A 13,377-nucleotide genomic window follows, 5' to 3' on the forward strand; every position below is an offset into this window, starting at 1 on the left:
CCGTGAAGAGAACACCTCTCCAATGTGCCAAATGCCAGCGAATGTGAGCATTTGCCCACTCAAGTCGGTTACGACGACGAACTGGAGTCAGGTCGAGACCCCGATGAGGACGACGAGCATGCAGATGAGCTTCCCTGAGACGATTTCTGACAGTTTGTGCAGAAATTCTTTGGTTATGCAAACCGATTGTTTCAGCAGCTGTCCGAGTGGCTGGTCTCAGACGATCTTGGAGGTGAACATGCTGGATGTGGAGGTCCTGGGCTGGTGTGGTTGCACGTGGTCTGCGGTTGTGAGGCTGGTTGGATGTACTGCCAAATTCTCTGAAACGCCTTTGGAGACGGCTTATGGTAGAGAAATGAACATTCAATACACGAGCAACAGCTCTGGTTGACATTCCTGCTGTCAGCATGCCAATTGCACGCTCCCTCAAATCTGCGACATCTGTGGCATTGTGCTGTGTGATAAAACTGCACCTTTCAGAGTGGCCTTTTATTGTGGGCAGTCTAAGGCACACCTGTGCACTAATCATGGTGTCTAATCAGCATCTTGGTATGGCACACCTGTGAGGTGGGATGGATTATCTCAGCAAAGGAGAAGTGCTCACTATCACAGATTTAGACTGGTTTGTGAACAATATTTGAGGGAAATGGTGATATTGTGCATGTGGAAAAAGTTTTAGATCTTTGAGTTCATCTCATACAAAATGGGAGCAAAACCAAAAGTGTTGCGTTTATATTTTTGTTGAGTATACATGCTACGCCCCCTTTGATGAAGAGGTGTCTCCGTCATCCTCCGACTTCCCATGCGTCTCAAAGTGGAGTCCAGATATCACATTTAAACAAGCAGTCACAGGCTGAAATGTTACAGTACAGTCATCAATCTGTGGCACCTTTAAGATATTTAACTAGAAATCCAAATATTTATGGATAAAAAGTAGCTATACACCAATTGTGCTCAATGTGACCACTTCAATTGCACGAGAGGTCTTTCGTGTTTGTACTAATCTATGTGGCGGCTGCACAGGAGACAAGACCAGTGATTCAAACCCAGTGTAAAAGCTGTGGCTGCTATCAGGACAGCCAAGGCCCCATATAAAACAACTTGTACATGGAGCCCCTGAGAGCTATAAAGGAGACAAAGACACAGATACTGTAGCTGGCACTAAGTCAGCAATTCTCCAGCAGTCATCCACCCACTCACTCTCCCCAATACAGCAAAGACCCGAGCAGCAGAGCTGTTATATCTGCACATGACCAAGTACCATCAGTAATGTTGACAAGTCAGTCAGGTTTAACGTTTTTGGACAAGAAGAAAAGAATAGTAGGTCCCATTATGATGTGGAACACCGTGCTTCATTTCTCACAATCATGAAAAGCACATTCTCAGCTGATTGGCTGGAATTCTGCAGCTGTTTGTCAGTTTCTTTCAACTGGCCAAAAATATGCAGTTACTATGATGTCCACTTGGGGGCTCCTTTCTCTACCTTCTTTCAGTTGAAGCAGAAGAAGCAATCGGTGAGTATTGTTTCTTGTATTCATCTTGACAGCAGAAAACCAGACAGTCTTTTCAGAAAATCCTGGTGCAAGGTGACTCAGACCATTGTTCTTGTGTTGAGTACAGTGTCTCTCTCTCTCTCTCTCTCTCTCTCTCTCTCTCTCTCTCTCTCTCTCTCTCTCTCTCTCTCTCTCTCTCTCTCTCTCTCTCACACCTGCAATACATGTAGACTAATGCAGTAAAGAAATGGGTTAGACTGAGTATATGTTTGTTGGTTAGAGCTATAAAATACTGAGGACCTCAGAGTTGAGGGCCCCAGTAATTGGGGAAGGAAAGAGGGGATGGCAGGAGATAGATGGTTACTTTCGAGAGGTGGACTGGTTGTCTTCCCGGGTGGTTGCCATCTGGGAACCAAAGTGGGTCGTGGATGGCATCTCTGGTTTTCACCCTCTCTCATTCTTAGGAAGTGAGCGGATTGTTGTGCCTCTTCCGGGGTGGGGTACTGATGAGACGTTTAGCAGGCTGACATCGTTAAATAGGTGGCTGGTGCAATTTTGTAGACAGCAAGGCTTTAGTTTTATTGATAACTGGCCTTTGTTCTGGGGCCACCATGGCTTGCTGATGCTGGGCAGCCTCCACCCTACTGGGGAAGGCACCGCCATCTGCGAACATAGATAGAGCTCTACAGGGAGAGTAACATTAAGGCCACAGAGCAGGTGATTAGAGAGCCTGCAATGCTTATGACAAATGTGGGTGTGGAATCCATTATCTTATTGGGGAAATTAGTACAGAAAATCCACAATGGTGATAGTGCAGTTTATCTGCTAAGGAGGGAAATTCAACAAGTTGAGACTGTGGCCTGCTTCCGTAGACATGCCCATAAAAATCATAGAGGGTTATGCTTTGCAAACTTAATACCCATTACTACATTGGATGATGTTGAAATTGAGGATGGCCCAGTGGTTGTTCCAGCAATATCAAAGATTTCATTTGCTACCTACAACGCGCATGGAATGTCTCAAATCTAAACCTACTTCTAGGCATCTTATATATGCTACTCTGGAACCACCCCTAAACCCAACCAGTTCAACTGTAATCCCCACTGAGGTCCTTAGTCTGGGTCTCATTAACATAAGATCACTATCCTCAAAATCATTGTTGATTAATGATCTAATTATTGATCATCACTTAGATATGATTGGGTTATGTGAAACTTGGCTTAAAACTACATCTGTCCTCCCCTTAAATGAGGCCTGCCCACTAGCATATACATTTAGTCACATCCCTCGTGATGTGAAGCAAGGCGGGGGTGTTGCTCTTATTTATAAATCTAGGGTTAGCTTATTAGCTGTTGGGGGTCACAAATATAACTCATTTGAGCATTTTATTCTCCGCTCTTCTCAGGATATTATGCATTGCCAAGATCAGAAGAATAAAAATAGCCGTATTACTTTGTCACTGTATATAGGCCTCCTGGCCCATATTCTGAATTCTTAGATGAATTTGGTGCATTCATCTCTAACTTGTCAACTAATGTAAATAACATTCTGATCATTGGTGACTTTAATGTTCATATAAATAAGCCTTCTGATCCCCTCTGCAAATCATTTACGGAAATTGTGCATGCATTAGGATTTCGGCAATGCATTTGGGACCTGACGCACATTAGTGGAAATACCTGGATTTGGTTCTTGCACGTGGTATTGCTATCAAAACTATTGACATCATGCCTCTTATATCAGTGGTCTCTGATCACTAACTTATTAAGTTTACAGTTTTGCTGCTGAGTTTAGTGGAACAACAACCTTATATATCACTATGGCGATGGATCAACTCCTCAACTAACACTGAACTCGAAGCTAGATTGCCTGATGCCTTAGCTTCACATTTGGCAAATACCCAATCAGTAGACAGTCTTGTGGATAGTTTAAACTCAGTGCTGCACTCGACATGATTGTGCGACTTAAAACGTTAAAACCGTGCTACCTCAAAACAGTCACCTTGGTTCAATGATTACCTGCGTGACTTCAAGCATACGTCTACAAATGGCGTAGTTCAAAATTAGAAGTATTCCACCTTGCATGGCGTGATGCTATCTTAGACTATAAGCATGCATTACTGGCTACAAAGCGGACCTATTACTCTGATTTGATCAACAAAAACAAAGTTCTTGTTCAACATGGTGGCAACACTCATTGACAACCACCTGTAGTTCGCTCTCCTTTTACAGCCCAAGATTTCCTGGATTACTTTGAGAAGAAAATAGAAGACATTAGGTTAAACATATCCCAGTATGCCTTAACCCAGCCACTACACCCTGCTATTGAGGTGGGCGCCATTACTGAGATATTACCTAGATTGACAGAATTTGATAGTATCTCACTAGGCATGCTGATAAAACTCGTAACGTCAACAAAAAGCACAACTTGTTTATTTGATCCTATACCAACAAAACTGTTTAAGGACCTGTGGCCCACTCTTGGGCCAACTGTGCTGGAAATTATTAATCTTTCTTTAACTTCTGGATCTGTTCCTAAATGTTTCAAATCTGCAGTGATTAAACCATTACTTAAGAAACCCAATTTTGACCCTAGTGTATTGAAAAACGTTTGGCCGATATCAAATCTATCATTTTGCTCTAAAATTCTGGAAAAAATGGTTTCATGGCAGCTCGTGGACTATCTTACTGAGAATAATCTATTTGAGCCACTATCAGTCCTCAGAGACAGCTCTCACTAAAGTGATGAATGATCTTCTGCTTGCAATAGATTTGGACACCACTATGGTTCTGGTGCTGTTCGATCTCAGTGCTGCATTTGATACCGTGGATAGATACTTGATAGGCTGGAAAATCATTTTGGGATTACTGGGAGTGCCCTTGCATGGTTGATGTCATACTTGACCAGTCGTTCTCACTGTGTTTTGTACAGTAACACTATCGCTAACCTTAGTGACATGAAATTTGGGGTTCCACAGGGGTCTGTCTTAGGCCCCCTGCCTTTCTCCCTTTATATAGCACCCCTTGGGCACATATTGCAGCATTTTGGGATTACCTTTCACTGCTATGCTGATGATACTCTGTTATACATGCCAATAACTTTCAGTTATCGACATGTCGTACATCATGTCGTACTTTCAGTTATCGGCAAGTCGTACATCAAGCAAGAATGGGAAAGAATTCCACCTACAAAGCTTCAACAATTAGTGTCCTCAGTTATTGAGTGTTGTTAGAAGGAAAGGTGATGTAACACAGTGGTAAACATACCACTGTCCCAGCTTTTTTGAAATGTCTTGCAGGCATCCATTTCAAAATGAGCAAATATTTTATCAGTTTGAACATTAAATATCTTGTCTTTGTGGTGTATTTAATTGAATATAGGTTGAAGAGGATTTGCAAATCATTGTATTCTGTTTTTATTTACATTTTACACAACGTCCCAACTTCACTGGAATTGGGGTTGTATTAGTAGTCAAATCAAATCAAATCAATTTTATTTATATAGCGCCAAATCACAACAAACAGTTGCCCCAAGGCGCTTTATATTGTAAGGCAAAAGCCATACAGTAATTACGGAAAAACCCCAATGGTCAAAACGACCCCCTGTGAGCAAGCACTTGGCGACAGTGGGAAGGAAGAACTCCCTTTTAACAGGAAAAAACCTCCAGCAGAACCAGGCTCAGGGAGGGGCAGTCTTCTGCTGGGACTGGTTGGGGCTGAGGGAGAGAACCAGGAAAAAGACATGCTGTGGAGGGGAGCAGAGATCAATCACTAATGATTAAACGCAGAGTGGTGCATACAGAGCAAAAAGAGACAGAAACACTCAATGCATCATGGGAACCCCCCAGCAGTCTAAGTCTATAGCAGCATAACTAAGGGATGGTTCAGGGTCACCTGATCCAGCCCTAACTATAAGCTTTAACAAAAAGGAAAGTTTTAAGCCTAATCTTAAAAGTAGAGAGGGTGTCTGTCTCCCTGATCTGAATTGCGAGCTGGTTCCAGAGGAGAGGAGCCTGAAAGCTGAAGGCTCTGCCTCCCATTCTACTCTTACAAACCCTAGGAACTACAAGTAAGCCTGCAGTCTGAGAGCGAAGCGCTCTATTGGGGTGATATGGTACTATGAGGTCCCTAAGATAAGATGGGACCTGATTATTCAAAACCTTCTAAGTAAGAGGAAGAATTTTAAATTCTATTCTAGAATTAACAGGAAGCCAATAAAGAGAAGCCAATATGGGTGAAATATGCTCTCTCCTTCTAGTCCCCGTCAGTACTCTAGCTGCAGCATTTTGAATTAACTGAAGGCTTTTCAGGGAACATTTAGGACAACCTGATAATAATGAATTACAATAGTCCAGCCTAGAGGAAATAAATGCATGAATTAGTTTTTCAGCATCACTCTGAGACAACACCTTTCTAATTTTAGAGATATTGCGCAAATGCAAAAAAGCAGTCCTACATATTTGTTTAATATGCGCATTGAATGACATATCCTGATCAAAAATGACTCCAAGATTTCTCACAATATTACTAGAGGTCAGGGTAATGCCATCCAGAGTAAGGATCTGGTTAGACACCATGTTTCTAAGATTTGTGGGGCCAAGTACAATAACTTCAGTTTTATCTGAGTTTGAAAGCAGGAAATTAGAGGTCATCCATGTCTTTATGTCTGTAAGACAATCCTGCAGTTTAGCTAATTGGTGTGTGTCCTCTGGCTTCATGGATAGATAAAGCTGGGTATCATCTGCGTAACAATGAATATTTAAGCAATGCTGTCTAATAATACTGCCTAAGGGAAGCATGTATGAAGTGAATAAAATTGGTCCTAGCACAGAATCTTGTGGAACTCCATAATTAACCTTAGTCTGTGAAGAAGATTCCCCATTTACATGAACAAATTGTAATCTATTAGATAAATCTGATTCAAACCACTGCAGCGCAGTGCCTTTAATACCTACGGCATGCTCTAATCTCTGTAATAAAATTTTATGGTCAACAGTATGAAAAGCAGCACTGAGGTCTAACAGAACAAGCACAGAGATGAGTCCACTGTCTGAGGCCATAAGAAGATCATTTGTAACCTTCGCTAATGCTGTTTCTGTACTATGATGAATTCTAAACCCTGACTGAAACTCTTCAAATAGACCATTCCTCTGCAGATGATCAGTTAGCTGTTTTACAACTACCCTTTGAAGAATTTTTGAGAGAAAAGGAAGGTTGGAGATTGGCCTATAATTAGCTAAGATAGCTGGGTCAAGTGATGGCTTTTTAAGTAATGGTTTAATTACTGCCACCTTAAAAGCCTGTGGTACATAGCCAACTAATATAGATAGATTGATCATATTTAAGATCGAAGCATTAATTAATGGTAGGGCTTCCTTGAGCAGCCTGGTAGGAATCGGGTCTAATAGACATGTTGATGGTTTGGAGGAAGTAACTAATGAAAATAACTCGGACAGAACAATCGGAGAGAAAGAGTCTAACCAAATACCGGCATCACTGAAAGCAGCCAAAGAGAACGATATGTCTTTGGGATGGTTATGAGTAATTTTTTCTCTAATAGTTAAAATTTTATTAGCAAAGAAAGTCATGAAGTCATTACTAGTTAAAGTTAAAGGAATACTCGGCTCAATAGAGCTCTGACTCTTTGTCAGCCTGGCTACAGTGCTGAAAAGAAACCTGGGGTTGTTCTTATTTTCTTCAATTAGTGATGAGTAGTAAGATGTCCTAGTTTTACGGAGGGCTTTTTTATAGAGCAACAGACTCTTTTTCCAGGCTAAGTGAAGATCTTCTAAATTAGTGATACGCCATTTCCTCTCCAACTTACGGGTTATCTGCTTTAAGCTACGAGTTTGTGAGTTATACCACGGATTCAGGCACTTCTGATTTAAGGCTCTCTTTTTCAGAGGAGCTACAGCATCCAAAGTTGTCCTCAATGAGGATATAAAACTATTGACGAGATAATCTATCTCACTCACAGAGTTTAGGTAGCTACTCTGCCCTGTGTTGGTATATGGCATTGGAGAACATAAAGAAGGAATCATATCCTTAAACCTAGTTACAGCGCTTTCTGAAAGACTTATACTGTAATGAAACTTATTCCCCACTGCTGGGTAGTCCATCAGAGTAAATGTAAATGTTATTAAGAAATGATCAGACAGAAGGGGGTTTTCAGGGAATACTGTTAAGTCTTCAATTTCCATACCATAAGTCAGAACAAGATCTAAGATATGATTAAAGTGGTGGGTGGACTCATTTACATTTTGAGCAAAGCCAGTCGAGTCTAACAATAGATTAAATGCAGTGTTGAGGCTGTCATTCTCAGCATCTGTGTGGATGTTAAAATCGCCCACTATAATTATCTTATCTGAGCTAAGCACTAAGTCAGACAAAAGGTCCGAAAATTCACAGAGAAACTCACAGTAACAACCAGGTGGATGATAGATAATAAATAAAACTGGTTTTTGGGACTTCCAATTTGGATGGACAAGACTAAGAGTCAAGCTTTCAAATGAATTAAAGCTCTGTCTGGGTTTTTGATTAATTAATAAGCTGGAGTAGAAGATTGCTGCTAATATTCCCCCTCGGCCCGTGCTACGAGCGTTCTGACAGTTAGTGTGACTCGGGGGTGTTGACTCATTTAAACTAACATATTCATCCTGCTGTAACCAGGTTTCTGTTAGGCAGAATAAATCAATATGTTGATCAATTATTATATCATTTACTAACAGGGACTTAGAAGAGAGAGATCTAATGTTTAATAAACCACATTTAACTGTTTTAGTCTGTGGTGGAGTTGAAGGTGCTATATTATTTTTTTCTTTTTGAATTGTTATGCTTAAATAGATTTTTGCTGGTTATTGATAGTCTGGGGCACTGTTTTCCCACATGCACAAACTATCGCACCATCATCGTGCATGCCTGCCCGTCGGCGTGATGTTTCGTGGCGCGCATATACTAGCTGCTCCAATGGGTGTCGCCCTGGAGTTGACATTTTAACGTTATAAAAGTGAACTTTTCAGTTAGCGGATTAGCGGTTATCGAACCTAACTTTTTGGTTAGCTGTGCCCACCACTGCACACAGGGTTTCCAACTTTGGGACTTTGGCCAGAGTGAGACTTTGCACGCACATTTTTTGATAACCCTAACCCTAATTAAAAAAGGTTCTTGTTTACTAATAAAAATAATAATAGAAGGGAAACTCTTCTCCTCTCCGTCCTCCTTCCTTTTCCTGAAATATTTCAGCAAGCTCATCTACAGGCATGTGAGTGCCAAATAAAGAAAAATGCTAAAATTGGCTGGGGGTCAAGAGGGCCCTGGTTGGGGTGTATGGGGTGTGAAGCCCCCAGAAACTGAAGGGTTTAACCATGTGCTTCTCAGACCATTTTCTGCAGTGAATTTGTGAGGAGAGATAGGAAGGATGGAGGCAGCTGTTTATGCAACTCTTTACAAGCTGGACAAAATCTGTCTTCATATTCCTGTGCAGTGTGCAGTGACGGGTGGAGCTAACCAAAAAGTTGGCTTCAATGACAGTTAATCCATTAACTGACTTTTATAAAGCTAAACTGATAAACCCCTAAAAAAAATTAGCGGAAGTTACAGCTAAAAACTAAACTTTTAGTATTGTCTCCAGTAGAGGTGGGCGGATTGATCCTAATATCGATAATATCGATACCAGTGCTGGTATTGATATTGAATGATCCTCGTGTAAAAAGATCGATACTCAAGTTTTTTTTCCTCTCCTGCACGCACTGACTGCAGCGCATGCAGATTCATCAAAGTTTACTCTCTGTCTGTAAGAGCAGTGCTGCGCTGTGTCACACGACATGGAGCAGCGCTCTCTTGTATTGTGGTTTGTCAGCCCTGTACCTCAGGAGATTTTGTTTTAAGTTGTGTTGAGTGATATTTTTTAAACAAGAATGTTGATTATGATAATAAAGTATTTTGTCACTTACAATGTTTGGCGAAATTCTATCGTAGGTCTTTTGGATCCTTTGGATCTGTGAAGCTTAAATATGAAAAAGTATCAGTATCGGTATGATATCACCAATACTGGGCCTGTATTTACTTGGTATGGGATCAATACCAAAATTCCCGGTATCGCACACCTCTAGTCTTCAGTACACTGGCAGCTACTGATACTGCTGAATAAATTCAAAGGCAATCACAAAAAACAACGAGCCAGTGCTTCTGTCTAAGATCAGCCTTCTATCAGCAAAAGAGACCTGGTGATCAGAAAGGAGAGAAAAAAAAGATAATTTATTTTCACAGCCATACAGTCTTGCAGACACATCACAGGAATCATGCACAGCAAGGCACTTTTGACTTAAGGTTAAAATTTTAAACAGACTAATTCCGGACAAGTTAGCAAAATTAACGTCACCTCTGTCAATTTTACAAAGTGAAAATATCAGCTATATTTTTTATTTTTAAAGTAATGCACCAATTCTGAAGGTTTGACGTTAAACAGACACATGTGCCGAAAGGCATTATGGGAAAATTCAAAAGACCTGCTCTCATCACCCCCCGTCAAAATGCAGAGAACACTACCATCTACTGGATGGGAGTGTAAATAGACCAGCTGTAATTTGTGTGTGAGGTTTCAAATGCCGCAGAATGTTGCAAAATTTCAGAGAGTTCGCATTGAGTCTGTCTGATCAGGTTGCAGTTTAACAGCTGCACTGCACATGAACAACAGCATTAACATCATCCCAACTTAAAACTCCTTGTATATTGTGCCCAAAACTCTTGTGAATATATGATCTGGGGTTATAGACGTTACTGTTTGTTTTATGTAAACCTGTGAGAAGCTCAGGTTGTTTCACCGTTATTTACAGTGGGTGGGGAATCGCTGTAAGCTGGGATCGCTTCATGCTCATGTCATTCTATCTGGAGGAAACAGAAGTTTGCTCTTTAACATCCTGCTTATTGTCCTTTACAGCACTGTTTGTACCAGAGTAATATATATTAAATGATTGCAATTCGGTTTGTGTTTATGAAGTTCCACTCAGGTTAAACATAGCAGACACGGAATATTTGCAATATTTGTTTTAGCAAGTTTTCAGGGTCTCATGCAGCAGTCTCTTAAAAATGTTATGAAAGGCATAAAAGTTACATTTTGGTCATATAATGTTAATTTGCAGTTGTCGTCATGTAGTTTCTCAGTGTTATTTTGACTGCGGCAACTCTCTGATGTACAAGGGATTATGGGATATCTTAATGGAGCAAATTGTGATATTTTAAAATGATATACTGTCCTAAAACTGAAATAAACAATAATAAAAAAAAACATGGCAATTTTGACACCCCCTGTAAAGTTAGTGTAACTTGTGTTGGTTTTTACAATGCGCGTGATCCGTGATCCACTTATACGAGTGAAGCTTTATCTGGTTGTGCTACTAACGCGTTACTGTAATCTGGCTGCTTTTTTCAGTAAAAAGTCATCTAACACATTAATCTTTCCAAATCAATAATCCGATTAAAGTTACTTCTCCATGTCACTGTGTTACTATTATTTTTGTATTGAGGGTAGATTGCAGCAGCCTGTGGGTAGGTTAAAGTCATGGTTCGACTGAACTGCCTTCTTTGCCCATGAAGCGTTTGATGCTGCAAGCTTTTTAATCTGTTTTCTGCAGCACAGCGCCGAGTTGAAAGAACCGTTGTCGTCTCTCAAAGCGCGGTGATGGCGACACACCTGCACTGAGCTTCACAAAGACATTTTTACACTTTTTTTTTCTTTAATACTCTGTGCTGCTTCGTGTGTGTCCTTGCTAAAAATAGCTGATCCGCACGCATTAACAAATGCTAACACTTGTTTTTTTCCACCAAATGGACCTAAAGTCTCATTCTGAGGATGACATGATGTAATAAAATGCTGAAAAATGTTAAAAAAAAAAAGAAAAATTCCTACCTGTCAATCTGTTTTTTTTTCGTAAATACATGTTGTCAATTCTTCCTGCTCAGACAGCCATCCAGGGGTGAATCCAGGCAGAAAGGGGGTGTGGAGGGGGAGCACCCCCCCACAACACTCCTAGATTTAAGGGTCCACTTTTGAAGACAATTTTTCATACTACTACTACCACTACTACTACTACTACTGTAGTAATAATAATAATTTTAACAATTAAAATGTTGAGAAAGAATTTAATAATTACATTTCTAAACAATGTAGATTATAAATTGTAAGTTTTCCGTTACACTGATGTCAACACTTAAACATGAGGTCAAGAAAGATATTTTTTATTTTATTTTTCATAAAACAAGCATTTGTGTTCATTGAAGTCAAGAAAGTGTGACTATAAAGTGACGGGTTATCATTTTCAGATTGAGGTGGCGGGGCGGGGGGGGGGCGGTGTTGATGGTAGCTGCTGAAAGTAACTAGTAATCTAACGTCATTACTTTTAAAATGGAGTAATATGTAAAGTAACTAAGTTACTTTTTCAAGGATTCAAGATTCAAACAACTTTATTGATCCCTAAAAGTGCAATTCATTCTTCACACCCGATTCACACCTGTGCTTGTTCTGTTAGACCTCAGTGCTGCTTTTGATACTGTTGACCATAAAATTTTATTACAGAGATTAGAGCATGCCATAGGTATTAAAGGCACTGCGCTGCGGTGGTTTGAATCATATTTGTCTAATAGATTACAATTTGTTCATGTAAATGGGGAATATTCTTCACAGACTAAAGTTAATTATGGAGTTCCACAAGGTTCTGTGCTAGGACCAATTTTATTCACTTTATACATGCTTCCCTTAGGCAGTATTATTAGACGGCATTGCTTAAATTTTCATTGTTACGCAGATGATACCCAGCTTTATCTATCCATGAAGCCAGAGGACACACACCAATTAGCTAAACTGCAGGATTGTCTTACAGACATAAAGACATGGATGACCTCTAATTTCCTGCTTTTAAACTCAGATAAAGTTATTGTACTTGGCCCCACAAATCTTAGAAACATGGTGTCTAACCAGATCCTTACATTACCCTGACCTCTAGTAATACTGTGAGAAATCTTGGAGTCATTTTTGATCAGGATATGTCATTCAAAGCGCATATTAAACAAATATGTAGGACTGCTTTTTTGCATTTACGCAATATCTCTAAAATTAGAATGGTCTTGTCTCAGAGTGATGCTGAAAAACTAATTCATGCATTTATTTCCTCTAGGCTGGACTATTGTAATTCATTATTATCAGGTTGTCCTAAAAGTTCCCTAAAAAGCCTTCAGTTAATTCAAAATGCTGCAGCTAGAGTACTGACGGGGACTAGAAGGAGAGAGCATATCTCACCCATATTGGCCTCTCTTCATTGGCTTCCTGTTAATTCTAGAATAGAATTTAAAATTCTTCTTCTTACTTATAAGGTTTTGAATAATCAGGTCCCATCTTATCTTAGGGACCTCATAGTACCATATCACCCCAATAGAGCGCTTCGCTCTCAGACTGCAGGCTTACTTGTAGTTCCTAGGGTTTGTAAGAGTAGAATGGGAGGCAGAGCCTTCAGCTTTCAGGCTCCTCTCCTGTGGAACCAGCTCCCAATTCAGATCAGGGAGACAGACACCCTCTCTACTTTTAAGATTAGGCTTAAAACTTTCCTTTTTGCTAAAGCTTATAGTTAGGGCTGGATCAGGTGACCCTGAACCATCCCTTAGTTATGCTGCTATAGACGTAGACTGCTGGGGGGTTCCCATGATGCACTGTTTCTTTCTCTTTTTGCTCTGTATGCACCACTCTGCATTTAATCATTAGTGATCGATCTCTGCTCCCCTCCACAGCATGTCTTTTTCCTGGTTCTCTCCCTCAGCCCCAACCAGTCCCAGCAGAAGACTGCCCCTCCCTGAGCCTGGTTCTGCTGGAGGTTTCTTCCTGTTAAAAGGGAGTT

The 13,377-nt window shown here is 40.4% G+C and overlaps 1 protein-coding gene and 1 long non-coding RNA gene across 38 annotated transcripts in view; both read left to right on the plus strand.

Annotated features, from left to right (window-relative positions):
• Nucleotides 1–13,377, plus strand: part of rims2a (regulating synaptic membrane exocytosis 2a) — a 725,652-nt gene that overhangs the window by 186,400 nt on the left and 525,875 nt on the right. The window lies entirely within an intron of this gene.
• On the plus strand, nucleotides 6,094–10,706 carry LOC117513594. The gene is made up of 3 exons (XR_004561643.1): nucleotides 6,094–6,106; nucleotides 7,615–7,621; nucleotides 10,544–10,706. It is a non-coding gene; the product is annotated as an uncharacterized LOC117513594 (long non-coding RNA).

Source organism: Thalassophryne amazonica, chromosome 7 (assembly GCF_902500255.1).
Source record: "Thalassophryne amazonica chromosome 7, fThaAma1.1, whole genome shotgun sequence".
NCBI lineage: Eukaryota > Metazoa > Chordata > Actinopteri > Batrachoidiformes > Batrachoididae > Thalassophryne > Thalassophryne amazonica.